General features: G+C 42.1%; 1 protein-coding gene across 2 annotated transcripts in view; it reads right to left on the bottom strand.

Moving 5' to 3' along the window:
- TBC1D22A (TBC1 domain family member 22A) overlaps positions 1 to 18,174 on the bottom strand; it is a 357,164-nt gene that overhangs the window by 51,171 nt on the left and 287,819 nt on the right. The window lies entirely within an intron of this gene.

Raw genomic sequence — 18,174 nt, forward strand, 5'->3', positions numbered from 1 at the left:
TCTTGTGAACAATGTCCATATCCATTTGTGTTTAACATGTTTACACATTAGTCATTTTCTGTATGAGGAATTAGGACTAAGGGAAAGAAAACCATGGGATAAGAAGGAAAAACACACGAGAAATTTTATAAAAGTGAACAAAGTGTTCATTCATATTCTATAGTTTTTTTTTTTTTGGTGTTTTGTGTTTTTTTTTTCCCTTTCTCTGGATGGGAATGGCCTTGGCCATAACAGGTCCCTCAGGCTTGTCCAATCTCTCTGAACTGCTGAGAGGAGCTGCAGCCATCAAAGTGGATCAATTTGGCCCCTCTGTCTTAAAAAATAGTAGGAGAGGACAGCTAGGTGGTGCAGTGGATAAAGCACCGGCTCGGGAGTCAGGAGTACCTGAGTTCAAATCTGACTTCAGACACTTAATAATTACCTAGCTGTGTGGCCTTGGGCAAATCACTTAACCCCATTGCCTTGCAAAAACTAAAAAAAAAATAGTAGAAGTACTGAGGACGAGATATACTGGGTTCATAAAAGCTAAAGTTTCCTTCTTGTAGGTCTTCAGTCCAGCATCAGTGCACTGAGGGAGCTACCAGGGAATCAAAAATCTTATAGTGAGGAAGACACTATACATCATCTAATATTTGAACTAAAAGGTGGCTCAGAACTAAAAACATGCCAAAGGAGAACAAAAGGCAAACTGGGATAGAGCACAAAGAAGGTCAGGGCTGGAAGGAGTCATAGAACAGGGAATGTAAGAGCTTGGAGGGGTCTTAGAACAAGAAATGTCAGAGCTGGGAGGGGTCTGAGAACAGGGAAGGTCAGACTTGGGAAGAATCTAGAACAAGTGATGGCAGAGCTGGGAGGGGCCCTAGAAGAGATGTCAGGTTTGACAGGGGCCTGAGAACTGGGAATATTGGACCAGAAGGGAACATGGAAATCATCTTATTTAACCTCTTTTTTTTTTCAGATGTGGAGACTGAAAAGCAGAAGGAAATGAATTGCTCCAGGTCACACAGAATAGTGATTTCCAAATCTAATAGATTATCCACTTGAAAATGTGGCCTCACTTTGATGGAAAAAAGCATTACAGGGAATAGATTTAAAGTATTTGGTTTACATGAATGAGGATTATTACTACTCTGTAATAACTGCATGAACCAAGACCACTTGGGTTACAAGATCCCTTGTACTCTTGAACTCCCTCAGCCCCTCTGAATGCCAAGGAGCCAGTCCCTCCTCAGCCTGAGAATGTCTTTGATGGTGGCCATATAAAAGATGGGGTAGGGTCTTCCCTAAGAAAATGAATGTTGAAGATTCCACATGACATTTTATGCTTGATAACCATTTAGTGGAACAGAAAATTCCGTAATGAGATTTCATACTCACAGAACATTTTCCAGCTAAGTTCTACTTAGGACTTAATGAAATTGGACAACTTAAAAAAAATGTGTTCTTTCAACTGAGTAATTAAACATTACTTGTTCCTTTCTTCCATCAACCACAAAGACCCAGCTCAGTATTAAAATCATTCCTTTCTGTCTTCAGTCCACTGCTTCACTCCCCTTCTCAAGAAGCTCCAGAGGCTCCCCTTGCCTTTAGGATCTAATATCTATCCACCACTGGTCATTGTCTGCCTCCAGTTCATTAGCTATCACTGTCCTTCTCCATGTTGAGTCCTGCTTCACATGGCCATCTCCTGCCACCGGGCCCTCTCTTCTCACTGCTGCCGCTTAGAATTCCAAACTTCCTTCAAAATTCAGCTCTAGCCTTATCCTCTGTCTGCTCCTTCCTGCTCCTCTCTCAACTGCTAGTGCTGACTTAGAATGTATTTTTTTTCCCAAGGCAATGGGGTTAAGTGGCTTGCCCAAGGCCACACGGCTAGGTAATTATTAAGTGTCTGAGATCGGATTTGAACCCAGGTACTCCTGACTCCAAGGCCGGTGCTCTATTCACTGTGCTACCTAGGTGCCCTACTTAGTATGTATTTTGTATAGAGGTATGATGGCCTTTCCACTCCCACCCAGGACAAAAAGTAAGCTCTGTGGGGGCAGGAATTGTTCTTTAGTCTTTTGTGGTGCCTAGCACATTCTTATCAGTTATTATCATCTTTATCACTTGAGGCTGCAGCCACCAGAATTTTCTGCATTTTTAAATATTTAAATAATAGAAAAGAAATTATAGCCTAGAAAAGTTAAAGAAAATAAATCTCATCCTGATACAAGAAATCCTCCATCAGGGAAGGGTGTTTCGTTCTGGGCCCTCTGGTATCCTGTGTGCTGGCAATCCTGTGTCCAAGCCAATCAAGTTTCACAGGTCGAGATAGATGCCCACATCTAGAGATGTACATCATGGGTGTCAGTGAACTTAAATGGATCAGAAAAGGTGAACTTAATTCAGGCAAGAATCCCTTAAAAGAAATGGAGTAGCCTTCACACTCAACAAAAAAGTGACAAAAGCAGTATTGATATATTAAACTCAAAAATGTCAGAATGAGAACTATTCGAATACTATTCAACATTGCAGTAATATAAGTAAGTCTATGCTACAGCCACTGATGTCAAAGAGTCCAAAGTTGATCAGTTCTATGAAGACCTACGATCTCTTCTAGCAATAGCACCAAAATAAAATAAAATAAATTTAAAAAGTGATGTCACATTCATCAGAGGGGATTGGAATGCTAAAGTAGGAAATCAAAAAATAATTGGAATAACAGGCAAGTTTCAACTTGGAGTACAAAATGAAATGGGGCAGAGACTATAGCTTGCTGGTCATTTTAAGGCTCATTTTCAACAACCCAAAAGGAACATGGACATCACCATATATGGTCAACATCTAAATCAGATTTGTAAGCAAAGATGAAGAAGTTGGATAAAGTCAGTTGAAACAAGACCTGGGAGGGATGGGATTTCAGGGAAGCCTGGAGGGATTTGCATGAACTGATGCTGAGTGGGATGAGCAGAACCAGAAAAACACTGTACACCCTAACAGCAACATGGGAATGATGATCAACCTTGAAGGACTCGCTCATTCCATCAGTGCAACAATCAGGAGCAATTTTGGGCTGTCTGCAAAGGAAGAGTGCTGTCTGTATCCAGATAAGGAGCTGTGGAATTTGATCAAAGTGCAAGGACTATTCCCTTTTAATTTAGAAAAAAAAAAACAGATATCTTATTGTCTGATCTTGTTACTTCTTAGAATTCTTGTCTCTTCTCTAAGCATATGATTTCTCTCTCATCACACCCAATTTGGATCAAGGTACAACATGGAAACAAAGTAAAGACTGACAGACTGCTTTCCGTGGCGGGGGGGGAGGGAAGTAAGATGGGGGGAGGATTGTAAAACTCAAATAATATCTTCAATAAAAATTAATTCAGATTATGAGCTTCTTATTGCAAAATCCAGACTTTAATTGAGGAAAATAGGAAATACCATCAAACCATATGGGACCTAAATAATACTCATTTTGATTACGAAGTGGGGGTGATGAATAGAATTAGGGGATTAGATCTGGTAGACAAAGTGTCTGAAAAACTATGGACAGAATTGCACAGAAGGTATGCAAGTAAACAAATAACTGATAAGGTGTTTTAGGAATAGTTGAGGAAAGAAGGAAAGTGAAAAAGAAAAGATATATGCAGAATTCCAGAGAACAAGGAAAGATACGATTTTCTTAAACAAGCAATACCCCTCCCCCAAATAGAAGAAAATAATAGATTGGGAAAGACAAGAGAAAGTTTCATGTAAAATGGGCATGATAAAAGACAAAAATAGTAGGGATTTTACATAAACAGAAGAAATTGAGAAGAGGTGTTAAGTTCTTTTAAATCATTCCTTTCTGTCTTCAGTTCCACTGCTTCATTTCCCTTTTCAAGAGGCTCCCTATTACCTCTAGAATCTAATATCTATCCATCATTGGTCATTGAAAGCATCCCATCCCTGACTCCAGGTCATTGGATATTATTGTCCTTCATCTACTTGTCATTTCCTGCTGGGTACGGACATCTCCTGCCACCAGGCCTATACAAGAACTATACAAAAAAGATCTTGACATCTCCAATAATCAGGACAGTGTCATTATGGATCTAGAGCCAGATGCCTTGGAGAATGAAGTCAGGTGGGTCATAGGAAGGAAGCATCGCCAACAATAAGGCTAGTGGAGTTGAAATTCCAGTTGATCTATTTAAAATCCTAAAAGATGATGCTGTCAAAATATTTCACTAACTATACCAGCAAATTTGGAATGACTGACTACTGGATTGGAAAAAAATCAGTTTATGCCCTAGTCCTAAAGAATAGCAATATCAAGGGATGTTCAAATCATCAAATAATTGCACTCAATTTACATGCCAGCAAGGTTATCTTTAAGATTCTGCAAGCTAAGTTTCAACAATATGTGAACCAAGAATTACCAAAAGAGCTGGCTGGTTTTCTAAGAGGCAGAGGAACTAGAGACCAAATTGCCAATATTTGCTGAATTATGGAAAAAACAAGGGAATTCCAGGAAACCATCTACTTCTGTTTTATTGACTACACTAAAGCCTTTGACTGTGTGGATCACAACAAAATGTGGTGACTCTTCAAAGAGATGGGAGCACCAAATCACCTTATATCTGTTGAAGAAACTGGATGCAGGCCAAGAAGAAAAAGTTAAAACCAAACATGTAACAGCTGACTGATTTAAGACTGGAAAAGGAGGGTAGCCAAGTGGCACAGTGGATAGAGCACTAGCCTAGGAGTCTGGAGGACCTGAGTTCAAATCTGACTTCAGACATTTAATAATTACCTAGCTGTGTGACCTTGGGAAAGTCAATTAACCTCACTGCCTTTCCAAAAAAAAAAGAAAAAGAAAAAAATTGGAAAAGGAGCATGACAAGGCTGTATGTAGTCACTTAATTTAACTTTTATGCAGAGTATATCATGTGAAATGCCTCAGATGACTGAAAGTGAAAAGGAATTAAGAAGCCTCTTGATTAGAGTGAAAGAGGATAAAAGCTTAGCTTGAGACATCATATAAAAAAAAAACGATCTTAGCAACTGATTCTATCACTTCCTGGCAAACAGAGAGAGAAGAATTGGAAACACTGTCAAATTTTATATTCTTGGGCTCAAAGACCACTGGAGATGATGATTGCCACCATAAAATTAAAAGACATTTGCTTCTCAGAAGGAAAGCTGTGGCAAATATGGACAGCAGACTAGAAAACAGGGACATCACCTTGCTGATATAGTCAAAGCTGTGGGCTTTTTTTCAGGAGCATTGTACAGCTGTACAGTACAGTAGCAATGAAAGCTGAGCACCTCAGAAACAATGCTTTTGAAATGTGGTGTCCAGAAAGACTTTTGAGAGTCTCTTGGACAGCAAAGAGATCAAATCAATCAAGATTTAGAGGAATTAACACGGGTTATTCACTGGAAGGTCAAATACTAAAGTTGAAGTTTAAATACTCTCCACATAATAACAAAATAGGACATACTGGAAAAGATCCTGATGCTGGGAAAGTTTGAAAGCAAAAGGAGAAAGGGTTGGCAGAGGATAAGATGATAGACAGTGTCAAAGAAACAAAAAACATGAGCTTGGACAGATGTGAGTGATAATAAAGACAGGAAACCCTTCCATTACTGAATCATCCTAGATAGTGGGCAACAGCCAAACCAAGCTATGCTCTTTAGGTAACAATTCCTCAGTTCACAAAATGGCATTCTTATAATCTCATTATTCACAGTAAATGACCCACAGCCCTTTAGGCTAGACTGGAGCTTCTTCACACTCAGCCCCCACACCAGGTTTCATATCATACAAGCACAACCAGCATCAAGTTGCTAATGCCTTATAACCAAGCCCTCCCCTCCCTGTCCTCCATCCAACAGCAAGCTAAGGTCAGCTCACCCTACCCAGGGCTAGCTGGACACTGTTCTTCATTCTCATTGCTAGAAAAAGCACTTTATAACAGTTTTCTAGTAAGTAATCCCACTAATGGCAGAGAGACATCCAATTAATTTTTCTTACTAGCTGTGCCTAGAACCCAAAGAGAAAATAGAAAAAAAAATCTTGTGATCTTTTAGACTTAAGAGTTCAAATTCCAAGATAATGTTTCCTTAGATCCCTCCTCAAGGTTCTAGAAGTGGGGGGAGAAAGGGAGCATTGGGAGCTGAAGGTTCTTTCTGACTCCCCCCAATTCATTCTTTTTCTTTCCACATCATGCTAAGGTTCAACAGCCTTCCGTAACTGTTCTGCTGGGCAGATAGAGTCCACCTGCCCCAATACAGCCATGAGGGTGTGCCCCCTGTGAATACGTGGTGTGTGTATTTTCAACAACATCCCAACACATCTGTCCTCTCTTGAGAGGTCTTAATGTTGAGAGGCTGAAGGAATGTCCAGGATCCCCTAATCCCACAGTCATCAAGTACTATCAAAAGACCATTTTCTTCTTCCCAATTTACATTTCTGGCTGTGAAATCAGGCCCCATGAGATGATCTGGGTTCCAATGCAAATTGTGCTACTGACCCTGCATGATGTTGGAAAAGTCACATTTCCCGGGAGGCCTCAGTTTCCTCCTTTAGAAAAGGAGGGAGATCTAGGTAAGATGATCTCAAAAGTCTGTGCCCTCTAACAGACTCTCATCTCAGTTCTATTTCTGGGATGTTGCTGGATTCTTTGGGCCCTGTTCTTGAGCTGGCCGGCCTTTCTCCCTCTCCTCCCCCTGAGGACCAGCTCTGAGGACTCACTGCTTTGCTGAACAACACATATCACAGTTCTAAGCCCAGATAATTTTTTTACTTTGCTCTCCAGACCTCATGAACTTTTCTTAGTTCCAGACCTTAATCCAAGAAGGGTCTATTTTCCTGCTGAATTCTGACCCATCCATTAGAAAACAACTAGAAAGACTCCTTCTGCAGGAAACCTTCTTTGAAATCAATATAATTATATTTTCTTCTCATCTGTCTCCTGAGGTAGACAAAGACTGTGCCTTACCTGATCTCTTGCAGAGTTCTCTGATGCACAAGAAGCTCTTCACAGAGGAGTCACTGGGTGCTTGGGTGGCTAGTTTACTTAGCTGACTGACTTACTGCCTGGCTAGTTTACAGCCCCACTATGGCTCATCTGAAATGAACCTTCGGTTTTCACCATTTGCATCATCTGCCAGAAATGTGCCATCCCTTTATAATCCAAGTGGGCACACAGTAGCTACCTAGAAACATGGAAGCCCCTTGAAGAGAAGGGCTCTCTTGCAGGCTTTGTTTGGGGACCCCCAGCACAGAAACTTATACACAGTAGGAGATTGGTAAATATCTATTAGAATGGATTAAACTGAGTTACATCCGAAGAACTAACTCCCTTTTGCAGTATTTTTGTTTTATTTTATTTTGTCTTAACAAAAAAGTTACAATTTCTTAGAAACAATGACCATTGGGTGCTTAGACTATGTGAACACTCCATCGGGCACTATGGCCCTGGTGTATGATTTGACTCCATCTGGAGTCTTGGGACCAGTCCTGGGTACTGCATAACATATCAAGGTGGAGAGGGTCCAGAGGAAGGGGAAGAAGAACAGGGTGGTGACAACTCCAAGATTATATCATCCTAGGATCAACTATAGGATGTAGGGGTGGGAGACTGGAGAATAGAAGATAGAAGGACATGACAGCTGTCTTCAAGTATCTGAAAAACTGTTGACAGGAGGAAGAAAGTGGTCTTGTTTTGCTTAGGCCTACAGGACAAAGCAAAGAGTAGTTAGAAGGAGGAAGCTCAATTAGAGGAACTTAGAGATGACAGGATCCTAGGAAGCTAGCTTTTCCTCTGGAAGAAACCTCCATAGCCTCCATGTTCTCTAACTTTCTCCTCTTAAAGATGAGGAAATGGAGGTCCAAAGAGGTTAATAAAATGGATTGCCAAAGCTGTTAGAAGTATTTTTTTAGGGTTTTTTTTTTGCAAGGCAAATGGGGTTAAGTGGCTTGCCCAAGGCCACACGGCTAGGTAATCATTAAGTGTCTGAGACGGGATTTGAACCCAGGTATTCCTGACTCCAGGGCCGGTGCTTTATCCATTGCACCACCTAGCTGTCCCCAGAACTATTATTTTGTTAAGGGGATGAATTAGGTGATTTTTGAGGTCTCCTCCAGCCCAAAGGTTTGAGATTTGAAGAGCCCTGAGAGCTAGTTTCCAATCCTGGCTCCACCATTTGGCAGTGAAGGGGCTCTGGAAAGGCAATGAGTCTCACTCTAAGACTTTGGGAGTCTGACTTTTCCTCTAGAGTGATGCCCATGGAAGGCTTGTCATGATACCTCTGGGAATAGTTATGGCTACAAAATCATCTCCCTGAGGTTGACATGTTGATGGAGCCTGCCTCATTGACCTTCACTGGGCCAGTTCTATGACAACAAAGATTTGTTGGCAATACTAGCATCTCTAAAAGGAGATTCTGGACACTGCCCACCTCACCCAAACAGATTTGGTCTGTGTAGCACAATGTTCTGTAAACTGGGAAAGGAACATGGAAACATGAGCCTTATTGAATCACCTTCCTCTTACAAACTGTATCCAAAGCAGCTTATTTAAAAGTCCCCTAGTTTCCTAGCTGTCTTCATCACAGTTGCTCCTTGCTATGGATTGAGGAAGTAGTGATAGGGGTGTCATCCTGAATGGAGCCAGGAGGGAAAGGGGATGACTCACAGATGATATTTAAAAGTCAGATATTAATCAAGAGTGACCATCAACTATCATCAAATTTAACTTTGTGACATGTTCACTGAAGAATAATTAAGTTTATTACAAACAAACTATTTGGAGGGGAAAAAAACCAAACAAACTAGGGCATCAAATGCTCTATTTTTTCCTTCTGCTGGGATTCTGAATATAAAAGCTGAGCTTTCAGATGGACAATGGCAGTGTGTGGTTCTCTGCAGCAAAAATGAACCAATGATCACTAATGATCCATAGCAGGCTCTCCGGTATACTCTTAGGGAGCTGACAACCGATAAGCAGCATCATAGAAGAGCAGGCAGACCTGTTCAAAAGGGGGGGTGGATTAGGCCCATTCCCTCCAGGTCACTATCTGCCCCTGCTGGGTACATACTGGATATCAACTTTTATGTTCACATCTGGGAGCCTAATTCAGAATCCAGGCTTTTCCTAAGAAATTCAGGACAACCTTGAAAAAATTACCACCAAGTGAGGGACATTAAGCTACAATGAACATGTTGCTGCAATTAAAATAAAATCGTTAATGAGGACAAGAGAGGAAAAACACTTGGGTTAGCACAAATGTGAGTAACCAACTTTCCATGTGAAACCAAGGAGCTGATTCTTGGGCACCCTATGGTCGGTGTTCAAGGACAGCACAAGGTTAATCATGTCTGGGTGAACATGTTCTAGACAGACTATTTCTGAGGCTGCCCAGAGAAAGCACAACCCCCAAGCACAGTCAAAATGCAGTCTGCTCAATTAATGTGGAAATTCCAGAGATTAAATTTCTGCACTGGAAAAAAGGGAGACCTTTAAAGCTGCTTCTCCAGAGCCCACCTGTAGTTGCTGCTCTTCGTCGACTATTAGATGGCTTCCTTATTGCAATGGGGGAATAGCATTGGCTGTTCTGAGGCTGTTCCCAGCTCTGACATTCCCTGTTTTATGTTCCCTCCCAGTCTAATAATTCCACATTCAAAAGTTTCCCCCATTTCTGATGTTCCCTGACCGGAGGTTCCTGGTCATTAAAGATCATGTTTCCACAACTAATTGGTTCTACAACATAAGATAAGTCACAACCATTGTGTGCATTAGTTGATTCTTCTAGAGGCACCTGGGAGTCTCAGTGAATAGAGGATGAGTACACATTCCAAAGAAATGTCTCTGGAGCAGGAGATGAAAGGACAGATAGAGAATCATAAGAGGACACAGATATCCCTCAAATAATACATGGAGACCTAAGGCATTCTTACTGAGGGAAGTAGAGGCTGGCAGAATGCTGATGGACTTGAAGCAAGGGAAAAGGAGAGGGGGGATTCCTTGGGGAGGAGAGAAAAGGAGCCCATAATGGTGACACATCACAGTTCCCAACAGAACCCTCTGCTGAGGACAGATGCCATGGAGAAAAGTGCCCGTTTGACCTGACTGGACCTCAGCCTCTAGACCCTCCTGGTGGGAGCTGCCTGGTGGCCCAATATGACTTCCCCAGTGCTACAGTTGTGCTCTGCTATTAAACCAGATAAATATTGAAGGGATAATCCTGTTGACAGAAACAGGGTCTATGAAGACAAACAGTTTTTGAGGGTCATTAAAGATCAAATCAAACGCTGCCATTTCCCCAGTGACATAAGTGGCCTATTAAAAATGTAAGCCAACATTGCTCAGTCTTCCTATTGTAGAAAAAGGATGCAGTTAAGCACGATAAGAGCAAATATTTTCTCTTTGCTTGAGGAATTAGAAGATCAGTAGGCTGACTTCTGGGGAATTTATCTCAAAAAACAAACCCCATAAAATTGGAATAGAGAAATCTTTCAGTGTTTGTCCTAGAAATCCTTGGGATAATTAATGTGTCCCCAGAACACCATCATTGTAGCTCCAGGGTCTGGGTCTTCAAGGAGCTGAGATTGAGAAAGGTCACTAGTGGGAAAATCTCCTCAGGTTCACCATTTCTTTTCAGAGTTCTCATTACCATAAACTCAAACCATCTTATCAAGAAGCCAGTATGTAGTCTGAGGAAGTCCCCTACCAGTTTTAAGTCATGGTCTCAAGGGACTGGCAAAGTGGAAGATGGCCTAAGACTGATGTCAGAAAATATGGGCTCTACTTCTTGATGCACAACTTGGGAAATCATTGGGTTGGAGGGATCTTACAGTTCATTTCAATTAAAGACAACGAAACAGATGCTGCAGGGAAGAGAAGACTCCTGTCCAAAGGCCCGAAGTCAAAGAAGTGGAGGTTCAAATTAAAGTTCTAGCATCATCTCAGCTCACTCCCCACCCACTACCTACTTCCAAGGGCTTCACCTACCTTTGGAAAGAGATGAGGTTCTTTAATCTGCTTTAGAAAGAAAAATGGAGAGGGAATTGTCTAGGCCACATTCACTCCCATAAGACTATTCTTGGCTCACGTTGCACCTTGGGACAGTCTGAACTCATTTCATCTCTTCCTTCTTTTGGAGAAACTGGAATAATAAGCATCAATATAATCTATTTGATTCATCTTGAGCCCTACAAATTACATGGTCCGCTCTCTCTGTGAAGCTGACCACAGTCTCCCTTTTAGTTGCCTCTAAACAAATGAAATATGTCCATAACAGTAATGTGCCTAATTAATTATAGATTTATCTTAATGCCAAATTTTAGGGAGTGACCAAAATGGACTTCCTTCCTGTTTCTTTAAATAAGAATAATCTTTGGAAAGGAAGGAGGGAGGTAAAGAAAGAGGAGGAATTGTTCTTGGCAAACACACCTTTTGCTGAGGTTTAAGGGGGCCCACAATCTTCACCCAGAGTACTTCCTCAGAATCTTTCTCTCCTTGGGGAGCAGGAAAGGCAACAACAGGTACAACATCAGAGGTGCTGAGTATCTGTCCAGCAGCTTCCCTCTCATCCTCCAGTTATCTCTGTCACTTCATAGATGTCTCTCATCTTCTCCCAGGTGAGTCTGGGCTCTTGGGGCAGCTTCTGGCCTCCATGGATCATCATGGCATCACTCTCTCTTTGTTATGGTGGCAGTCTCCTATTAGGTCCTTAATCCCTTCTCACCTCTCATTTCAATGATTCCCCTCCAGGCCAAGAGGAGAGAGAGGAACTCCTTTTCCTAGGACAATGATCCTCAGATCAGAATGGGTGAATGAGTTCCTCCAGCAGGACTCTGTCTCTACTATCCTCTTAACTCAGAGATGTCATGTCTTCTGATGTCTAGTCCAAGAATTTTTCCATCATTAAACTCAAAGCAATCAAAAAACTGCCTAACATGCTCAATTGCTATGAAAGGTACATGGGACATACTGCCTATTCTCAACAAGCTTCTGATCAAAAGGGGTGGGGGGAGGAGAATACTGTAACCCAAAACAGTGTGAGAGATGGAAAGGGCACAAAGCACACAGGAGGGTCTGAGCCAAGGAATCAAATAATTTGAGAATGGCAAGATTACAAGGGCTCTGTCTATTCTTCCCCTTAGTCCTATGGGGCAGACTTAGGGGATGGCAGAAGAATGGATAAAGATGCTACCTGTGTCCTAAATGAAGTGACCTCTTCTTGTTTCTTTGGAGAGGTTAGTGGTCAAGGTGGAAAGAAATATTCCTGAAAGATGTCCAGCAAAACCACTTGACTACTTGTCAGGGATACTGTCGATATGAGGACTCCTAGGGCGGGTTGGATGCTTTTAACTTTCATAGGTCTGAGAAGCCATGAATCTTTTGGTGACTGAAACCTTCCCATTGGGTGTTTAACTATTATGAATTAAAATCTTAATATAGCTGAAGTCTTCAGACAGTGGATTATCTGAGCACAATAACCCAGAGCTGACAAAGCAACAACATACAGTAATTGATTATTTCTAGTAAGACTCTATATGAATCTGATCATTAATCCCATTAAGCCTCTGTTCTGCATGTAAACACAGTAACACATCCTTTCTGGCTTGGCGGGCTTCTGTTTGATTTCTTTTTTACATAAGGTTTTAAGAGAAAATCTGGGGGCTCTGAGCCTCAGGACTCTAAAGCTCATATAAATTACTTTTAAGCCTATTAAGTTTGACACAATCCCTATAAGTATTACCACCTGGAAATACTGTCAGGTCTAATCTGAAATTATCCCTGCTAATATTCATGAAACCCTTTAAAGAAATATTGGCTTATTTAAGGCTCCAGGAAATGGAAGGGGTCTTGTTTACTAGCTGGAGTTACAACTACAGCTCATATGCTATAAAATCCCTGGCCAATGGATTTCACACCAGAATGGAACATCCCACTCCCACCCCCCTTCACCTCATGTATAATCTGATTTCCATCCTTGATTTGTTTGGGGTCTTCTTTGAAAGCCTGTAAAAATAGACTAAATGATGGTTAGGAGTGAGTTGAGAGGGAGACATTTTAATAAGGCCCAGGATATAATTACATTTCTCCAGGGACTGGAGAGATGAGCTTCGGAAAGTTTATCTGTCTCAGATATCAAACACTATTAATGAGATAATAAGGGTCTCACAATTAATGATTTGAATATTGGTTGTAATTTCTTCTTTAATAGGAAGACTCATTCCTTGACAAGAAAGCAGACAAGTAGAGAAATGCTGCCCAGACCATTTGCTTTGCTCAGCTAAAACCGAAATTCTGCTCCTATTTCCATCTATAAGGACTTCTCCCTCCACTTTGATCTAAACCTATCTTGTAAGGCCATATATTTATCATTATTTTATCCTTGGCCTAGTGTAGGAGCTCAGCTCTAAGAGGACAGGGGCCATATATTGAAGCAGAAGTCTGTATCTCCCTAAGTTGAGTAAAGGGACCTTTACTCAGTAGGGTGTGTTCAAGGAAGATTGGTATCTTGATGTGAGGGCTGCTGAGCCACTTTCCACCTTTGATGTCCACCTGAGCCACCTCTCACCTGCAGCTCCAAGAAGCGGTGGCATGCAAAGCAACCACACCCCAGTAAACCTTTGTGGCAGGCAGGCTAAAACACCTTGAGGCTAACCAAGGGAGTCTCAAACTTATCAATGAGTAGTGGGGTGCGTTGAGCCTAAGCATGTGAAGTCTTCCATTGCTATGCTGGATCATGATGATTTTGGAAGAGAGTGAGGCGACTGATTATCTGTGGCTCTACCTCACTTAAATCCAATTTATGCACACAACAAAAGACATTACTCTTTTTTAAAAAAGTTTTTGCAAGGCAATTGGGTTAAGAGGCTTGTCCAAGGCCACACAGCTAGGTCATTATTAAGTGTCTGAGGACGGATTTGAACTCAGGTACTCCTGACTCCAGGGTCGATGCTCTATCCACTGTGCCACCTAGCCGCCCCAAAAGACATTACTCTTAACCATTCCTCAAAGTCCTGTGGTGACAGGCAAGTGACAAAGTAACAGGTACAGATATACTGGGAGCTGTAGACATAACAGGCAGCCCAGGCCATAGGTCATTTCTCCACTGAAAGTAGCAGTGGGATTTGGCAGCCTCCTTGGTGACTGAGTGGCCCTTTTAAGAATCACACTGCTTACCTCCTGATGCAAGGAAAGGGCTAGAAAAGGTACCCTAAAAATTGTCTGCTTACCCAACCCTGACCTGATTACCATGGAAGGCAGGGAATCCCACAGTGTGGTCAAGATACAAAAAAATCTACAAAAACTTCTTCACTCATCAGCAGCATGTGGAATGTGCGCACCCTCATAGATAACACAAGATCCAATAGACCTGAAAGACGAACAGCTCTTGTTGAGAGAGAACTCAGCAGGAATGGTATTCAGAGTAAGGCCAGCTTACTGAAGTCAGGGCTGGATATACATTTTTCTGGAGTGGTCACAGTGAAAGGGAATGTGTGAAACTGGGGTGGGTTTTGCAATCAAAACTTATCTAGTCAGCATTCTTGAATGTCTACTAAAGAGAGTGAAAGACTGTCAATGTATGGTGCAGAGTGATGCACTGATCATAGACTCATCCTCTCTAAGCTAAATATTCATATTCAACCAAAGCGGCAGCCCCAAAGCAAAATGAATACTAGAATTAATGTCAAAGACTTGAGTGTCTCTCTGAGTGGGAACAGTTTGTTGCCTAATTCTCCACTAAAGAATGTAAAGAATAAAGAGTGCAGGGGTAGTGTTTTCATATCCAGACCTCCAAAGGTAAGAAGCACAGCATCTCTGAGCTGGAAAGGAGCTAGAAGAAGCCACTCAGGCCAACAGATCTGAAGAGCAATAATTGCTCTTCACTCCCTCAAAGAAGGACCTCAAGGTGAGGGGGAACTCACTTCTAAGGTAGCCTAACCCCAGCTGTCAACAAGGGGAAGGTTTTCCAGACATCAATCCTACAATAGCCTCTGTCACTCCCTCTCTATCCCTCCCCTACTTCTCTTAAGTCCCCTGGGTCCAAGCATAACAAAACTAACCCCTCCTCCATATAAGAATTCTTGAAAACAGTGCTCAGAATTCCTTGAGGCTTCTCTAGCTAAGCAGGCCCAGCTCCTTCAAAAGTTATGGTGGATTTCTGGTTTCTCCACCATCACGCCTTGTTCCCTTTGATCCATATTATTCCCCAAGTGATTGAAGATAATACTTCAGACCACAGGAAGGAACATAAGATTACAGAGTTGTTAAAACTAGAAGGGATATAACCAAACTCAAGCCCCTTCTCTTACAGATGAAGACACTGAGGCCCAGAGAGAGGCTAGGTCACAGATAGAAGGATTCATGCTTAGGGTCTGTAATATTCCAGTCCACAAGCATTTACTAAGAAGCTCCTTTATCTCAGGTTTATGGGGCTGACATTATGATGGGGCAGACAACAAGGTCTTAGAGAAGAATGTGGGGAGACAGAGAGAGAGAGAGAGAACAAACACTAGGGAAGAGGGTAGTATCTGAGCTCTATCTAAAAGAAGAGAAACTGTGAGTAGAGTTGCAAGGGGAGTACATTCCAGGCATGGGTTGCAGCCAATGCAAAAAATGGGAGATGGAGTGTTGGGCATGAAAAAGCCAAGAGAAATGCCTAAGTTGGACAGATTGGGACCAGACTGCATAGGAATTTAAAAGGTAAAGGGTGTTTGCATTTTATTCTGGAGTTGGTTGACTAGGGCTGATCTAAGTACAGAGCAGCATCCAAACAAAATAACATGGGCAGCATGGATGGGATAGCTGGAGAGGGGAAGAAATTTGAGGCAGGGAAGTCAGTAAGCAGGATGCTGCTTTAGTCCAGGTTAATGAGGAAAGCTATAGTGGGTAGTGACTGGGTACTATGTAGAGAGAAAACCTTGGACATGATCAACCAGGGACAATGCAGCTACCACTTCCAAAATTCATTCTCTCATTTTGTTCATCCCATGTTTGACGAAAGAGTATACTGAAGCACAGAGGTAATGGAAGTCATCAAGGTCATGTCATGAGGCAGGGGAGATTTCTCCAAACTCCTTACCCAAAGTCCTTTCCCAAACTACCCCCACTCTCACCCTGGGTCACTGTTCTGTTACTGTCATTTTAACCTTGCACTTGACAAACCACTCAGATTACAAGAACAACCTTTTTTTTAAGAAATGGTGTATATATAAAAAAAAACCTCTCTAAATGACCCTTAGCTGAAGAATCAATCTAGTAAGGGACATGTGGACATTAACTGTTTGAGGTTGAGTCCCAGTTTCTAGAGTCCTCAGACTCATCACTATAGTCCAGCTGATGAGCTGTCCATGGTGCCATAAACTTAACTTGCTGGAGTGAGTTGTCCAGGGTATATTAACTGTTTGAGGCTGAACCCCAGGTACCAACTGAACTGAGGCTAAAGCCCTAAGCTTCCACAGGCCTCTGATAGACTCATCACTTCCTCCTGCAAGTGGGCTGTCTGTGGAATCGAGACATACCTTTCAACAATGCTTCCTCCAGGCCCAGAGACCACCCTGGGATCTAGCTGGCAGCTTTTCTTTTCAGCTCCTTATCTCATTTCAAGCTCCTTTATTTTCTTTCTTGTTAATACTTGAGGCACACAGGAATCTGGCTCCAAAGAGAGCAGCTGAGATAACCCATTCTCTTCCATGGAGATGATACATTACATTATCCCATTATCTCATTATTAGTAGTACTATGCTAAAACCTCTTAATCACCTATCCCTCCAAACACATAATTTCCCTTCTTAAAATGATTTTAACTGTGCTTCAGAGGTGACATTACCTGAAATTTCATGCGCTTTCCAATAATAGCATTTTTTAAAAAGAGATTTGGCATATTATTAACCATCTGTCAGGATGATATCTGAAAATATGACAAAGGAAATGATTGAACCAGTGTAATGGGGCAGAGGGAACCCAAGAGATAAGAAATCAGTTACAGTTCTACCAGTTACTGGTTGAAGGACCTTGGGCAAGCCATTTCCTCTCTGAGTTGGAACTTCTCTTGCAAAATGAGGTAGCTAAACCATTTAAGTATCACTGTCCTTCTCTCCATCTAAGAACAGGAATTCTGAAAGGTTCTGGAATGTTTCCTTGAATTCTTACAGAGGATATAACAAAATTAAAACCTCCAGGCCTAGTGCTGGAAGAGATCTCAGCATTCTTTAGCCGAGGCATCCGTGCCACTGGGGAGCAGAGACTGGACAAGCCTGCCCAAAATTCCCCCTCTTTGGCTTGCAATTAGGGGAAACAAGTCATTGTAGGGAGAAGTGCGCAGCATGGGGACAATTGGAGGTTACTAGAAACATGGGCATCCCTGCCTCTGGAGAGCCATGAGGAAGGGTGCTCACTGAGACCTGCTGCTAAAAGCATGATAATTGCTCTCCCTATCTGTCCAAGAGGCTTACTGCTAGTTTGAGATCATTCCAAGCAGGATGATGAAGCAAGAGAGATCTCCTGAGATCTGGAAATGCAGGCTCTCTTTGCCACTTGTCAATGATAATAAATCTGCTCAAAAAATGCCTTTCTGTTGATAGAAGAAGCATGCTGAGGAAGTCATGTGCACAAGGTCTTCATGCAATCCAAACTTCACTTTCCCCAGGGGAAAAAGGGTCTATTTTATGCCACCAAATCTTGAGATTTGTTTCCATCAAAGTTTGCTGGGAAAGTGGCCCAGGCAGAAACTCCCTCTCCAGGACTTGCCTGGCTCTGATTCTGCTTTGCATGTGAAGCTTGGCAGGACCCAAGATGGGATTCTTTGACTGCAGAAGATACTCCACTGGTGGTTTTGTGGCCAGAGATCTGGCAAGGCACACAGAGGGTAGAGAGCAATTTGTCTCCAACACATTATTTCCTGGACCTGAAAATAGTGTGAAAACCTCTTACTGAGCAGCATATAGCCCTGCCAGGGTGGCCAAGAGGGCATAGAATTGAGGGTCCAAACTGCCTTACATATTCACAAACAGGCACACCCAGGTCAATAATCATTTTGGTCTAGCTCAGTAATGGTGTGAGACAATCCCTCCCATAGACTCAGGCAAAGGGCCTCAAGTTTGACAGAAAAAAATCACAGGGCTGTATTCAAAGAGATTCATACCAAAAAGTGTCCTGGCCTGAGAGAGAGAGAGAGAGAGAGAGAGAG

The sequence above is a fragment of the Macrotis lagotis genome, chromosome 2 (assembly GCF_037893015.1).
Source record: "Macrotis lagotis isolate mMagLag1 chromosome 2, bilby.v1.9.chrom.fasta, whole genome shotgun sequence".
Lineage (NCBI taxonomy): Eukaryota > Metazoa > Chordata > Mammalia > Peramelemorphia > Peramelidae > Macrotis > Macrotis lagotis.